This window comes from Hyposmocoma kahamanoa, unplaced genomic scaffold, assembly GCF_003589595.1.
Source record: "Hyposmocoma kahamanoa isolate Upper Pololo Valley unplaced genomic scaffold, ASM358959v1 96783, whole genome shotgun sequence".
Lineage (NCBI taxonomy): Eukaryota > Metazoa > Arthropoda > Insecta > Lepidoptera > Cosmopterigidae > Hyposmocoma > Hyposmocoma kahamanoa.
The window spans coordinates 5145-9994 of record NW_020655256.1 but is presented as its reverse complement, the minus strand read 5'-3'; the positions used below and the strand labels follow the sequence as shown (position 1 = coordinate 9994).

At 35.5% G+C, this 4850-nt stretch overlaps 1 long non-coding RNA gene across 1 annotated transcript; it reads left to right on the top strand.

Annotated features, from left to right (window-relative positions):
* Positions 1–385: 385 nt before the first annotated feature.
* Positions 386–3752, top strand: LOC113238552. The gene is made up of 2 exons (XR_003311109.1): positions 386–484; positions 3607–3752. It is a non-coding gene; the product is annotated as an uncharacterized LOC113238552 (long non-coding RNA).
* The last annotated feature ends 1098 nt before the right edge of the window (positions 3753–4850 follow it).

Genomic DNA, 4850 nt, shown 5'->3' with positions numbered 1-4850 from the left:
TGTAAAAAAGTACAATAAACCAAGTTTTGAAGATTATTCCAGTTTAAATTTATAAAAGTACCTCTCGCTACGCATCCTAAGCTACGCCTCAGTTTACAAATGGTGGAGGCGCCAATTCCGATGTGAAAAATTTTTATATTTTATTCTTGAAATATCTCTGAGGCAAGAGAAGAGATGTAATATAAACTGGGTTATATTACATCTCGCTACGCATCCCAAGCTACGCCTCAGTTTACAGTACACTGCTACTATGTGCTTGTTGCGGATCTTAATTTGTGATTTTTAACGACTTTTTGCCACAGCGCCGAATTTTTTTATGTTCGGTCTTGGTATTAATAATATTACTTATTAGTGTACCAGGCTGTTTATCACAGGTTTCTTTTTCAGCCTCCAATTAAACATTCAAGTTCGCAAGACGGCGATGTTCAATTCAATGACGTTCCTGCCACAAGGACTTATTCTACCCATTGCTTGGATAGACATGGTAAATATATGTTCACAGAATGACAGAAAGAAGTATAGAAACTGAAATTAAAATAACATAATCAAAAATCAAATCCAAAAGTGCGTGCAATCGAATTCATCACCTAGTTTGCCACGGTTAGCGCGTTAGCGTACTTCATCCCATTCCCATTCGATCACAATCCGAGACTTTAGGTATCTAGAACTCTTGGACCCACTTCGGATGTCGCTTGTGCACTAAGTCCAATTCGAATCCGAGAAAATACGTGATAATGAAATGATACCCTCTCTAAGGTAGTTTATTGGTTTAATGCTAACAATTTATTGCTTAATGCCAAGAAGACAAAATGTGTTAAATTTGAATTACCTAACGTAAAATCGACTAGTCCAAGCATAGAAATAAACGGAGAAAAGTTAGACTTTGTTAATAAACCAGTCTTCTTGGGAGTGACCTTAGATAGTAAACTTCAATGGTTTCCACATATATCTTCCCTGGCCAGCAGATTAAGCTCCGCTGCATACGCAGTCCGCAGAATACGTGAGCTTACCGATGTCAGTACTGCTAGACTAGTTTACTTTAGTTACTTCCATAGTATAATGTCCTACGGGATTCACATGTGGGGTAAAGCGGCAGATATTCAAACCATATTTGTATTGTAAAAACGAGCGATTCGTTCTGTGTACCGTCTAGGATCTCGGGTTTCTCTCAGATAAAAGTTTAAGGAGTCTGGTATCATGACTGTGGCATCACAGTACATTTACTCAAATATTTTATATGCTCGTAAAAATATACATAATTTCAATAAGAAAGAAGATATCCATAATATTAACCTTAGAGCTAAGTCCAAACTCATGGTACCACGATTTCGTTTAACCAAGGTAAACAACTCTTTTATGGGGAACTGAATACGTTTTTACAATAAGATTCCGGAGCATATATTAAGTTTATCATTTCCTAAGTTTAAAAACTACATTAATAATATTTTGATCGAAAAATCATATTACAAAATTGAAGACTACGTGTTAGATAAAGATGTATGGAAAGACGACATGGCTCCAGAATCCACACAAATTTGATTCAAAGTGTATTCCATAGCATTTAAGTTTATTTGAAAAGAGCAATCCCTAGAGTTTCTTGCTCGTTCTTCTCAGGGAGGTCAGCGTAGTGAACGAGCAGTAGCTTAAATGTGACGATTTCAAGTGTAAATTTATTTTACCTATGGAATAAATTATCTTTGACTTTGACTGTACACCTAGAGATAAAATGGTTTCTGTGACATTTGGAACAGTCAACTCTCGGATTCGGTATTCAACGTAGTGCACAAACGCTCTAGGCGGAATATTTTCTTCGAATTTAAATGGGACCAACACTGAGGTAACTCTTTCCAACAAAAAAAGATCATCGAAATCTGTGCCCGAGTAATCACATAACATCTTCTTTTAAGGTCGGTTAATAATAATAAATAATAACGCACACACTCAACATAGCCCCGCACTAGGGAAACCCTGTTTCGTGGGCGCACTGGATACACACATAGACAACAACAAATTACACCCAAACTCAAGAGAGAATAAATGTAGGCCATATAAATATTTCTCCAGGCCCGGGAATCGGACCCGAAACCTCTTGCGTGGCAGTCTAGCATGGTAACCGCTCGGCCACAGAGGCATTTTAATTTATATTTATATGTGTCATAGGTCTCCTGTTGTTATTTGAAAATTATATGCTTTTACTAAATACATTTACCTACTTATAATTTATAATTCCCCCCTTTTTGTGCTATTAAAAAGAAGAAATTAATAGTGATGAATAGAATGCCTTACCGCTTTTGCAGCTTTACAAATACTTATATTAAAGGTAATAAGACTTTTAATTACGGATATACGGAATTGAACCCATAAAAGTGAAGAAGATGCAACGGATTTTGCACTCTTATTAAATGAACATAAAGTTTTTTTCTGACGTCTCAAAAATATGGCGATTCCCACTAATATAAATAACGTACCACTAATAAATTGATGACACCTCTCGGCGGACACTGCTCAATTTGACAGAAACAGTCATTGTCCTTGTTGAGCACGGGGTCGTTGAAAACGTTGTGCGGCATTTGATACCGCATTAACTGGATTCCGTCTGCAATCTAAAAAAAAAAATATTAAGATTACACCGGTGACCAAATATAATAATAATAATAATATAATATAATAACGCACACACTCAACATAGCCCCGCACTAGGGAAACCCTGTGTCGCGGGTGCCATGGACACACACGTAGACAACCACAAATTACACACAAACTCACGAGAGAAATAAATGTAGGCGATACAAACATTTCTCCCAGCCCGGGAATCGAACCTGGGACCTCTGCGTGGCAGTCCGGTAACCGTTCGGCCACGGAGGCAGTTAATAAGTGTCAGATAGTACAACGTGTATATAATTATTCACAATAAACGAAATTAAATTGTTACAAGGACACACTTTTAAATTACAATTGCCAGAATGGCTTTTGACACATTCGTTCTATAGTAATAAAGAATTTACATTAATTAGAAACTATAGAGACTAAACACATTGACTTACAATTATATGGACGTCGGGTCCGCGCTAAAAAGTGTCCGAACTTATAGGGCGTTAAAATCGTATACAGAGCGTCATTCACGCTTTAGTCTTTGTTTGTTCGACTGACAGCGAAGCAAGCAAAATTAGACAGTACTGCGATGACATTACAACTTAAATTCAACGTTTTAGCTTTTTCATATTCCTTTACATGTCACTACGTTTAAATAGGTTGACTTGGGACATTATTTTCGTGGTTTGTGTATTAGACCCGTCGTCCATTTATTTGTAAGTCAATGACTAAACATTAAATATTTGCACATTTGCTTGCAGGTTGAAATACAATGTGCCTAATTTTACTTAAGACCTATGTAATTACATTATTCTGGAAAACCAACTATTCTATGTATTCTATTCTAACGAAAACTTAAAAGTTTATTTTTAGGTTACTTAATAGGTGTCGTCAAAAGTGGTACAAAAATTGTTGTTTATGACGTTTTCCAGCTAGGTTGTTATTATTTTACAAAACAAATAACATAATATGTTTTGGTCAAGAATATTCGTTAACCTAATGTTTTTTTTACAGGGCGTAGAAGAACTACCAGAAAGTCTAAGATCGCTTGTGTATCATGGAACTTATTCCACCGCAGCAGCGCAACTGGGACTGGTAGTTGTATCTGTAATAACCCTAATAGTGTCAGGCATCTGCCTATGTCTTCTCCTAGTACGTAAGAGAAAAAAGCCATGCGTCACTTTAAAAAAAATCCCCGTAGACTCCGAACTTAAAACACAGACATTCTCATGAAACGAATACGTAAATTATGATTGGCTGAAAATAAATTAGGTAGATTATATTTTGACTTATTAATGGCACCACAATAAGTTCCCCTGCAAATTATTTTAACTTTAATAACGCCTGACGAAATATGATTAGCAACTATAACTTTTTAACCAATTGCGCTGTTATTATTACCAGGCTTATGATATGCAAAAACTCTCTAAAGTCTGAAACAATACAGTTAAATTATATAATAATTTAAGAATTTGTAGCGGCAGATTTGTCGTTTAATAGGATTTTATATTAGTGAGCACATTTGAATACTTACGTTACTTCCGCGGAAGTATATGGAATATTACGTTGCATATCAGCTAAAATGTCGTATTTCCGTTTTCATTAATATTTTATCATTAGCATGAAACAATCCCATTATTTTTAACAACTAACTCCCCTGTCTCTTAATTATAGATACCAAAATTGTTTAGCTTAGTCATTCACGGTGAAATTAATAACAATATATAACAAATGCTGTGTGAGAGTGATGTCTCTGTTACGGAGTAACTATTACGTAATCTGTGTTACGTACTTCAATTCCATAATGAATAGCGAGTGAACCCGGGCTGTGTAACTCGAGTGCGCTTAAGTTTATGTGTATGTATACACAAATATACTATAGTTACTTACAGCACCATGTCTCATTATACTATGCTGCAATGGTAATATTTACATAACGCATTACAACATAGTGCTAACTTGATGGAGTTTAAATCCTAATGCAGCGGCTGCGCCATAACAAAACCTAGTAAGTGCTTAAGACAAAATTTTATTGGAGAGCTCAGTAACACCAATCAAGGTCGTTCTTAAACGTTTATGTAAGAAAAATAATAGTATTAGAACGAATATGTGTTATACCTTTACTAACTTTAAATATTTATGTACATAAGTTACTATAGCAGGCAGAATCAAAACACAATATGGAAACATTTGCTAGGTATTGGTTGGTTTAATTATTGCCATCGAGTATATAGCCAGAAACAGAGACGAAATAAGGG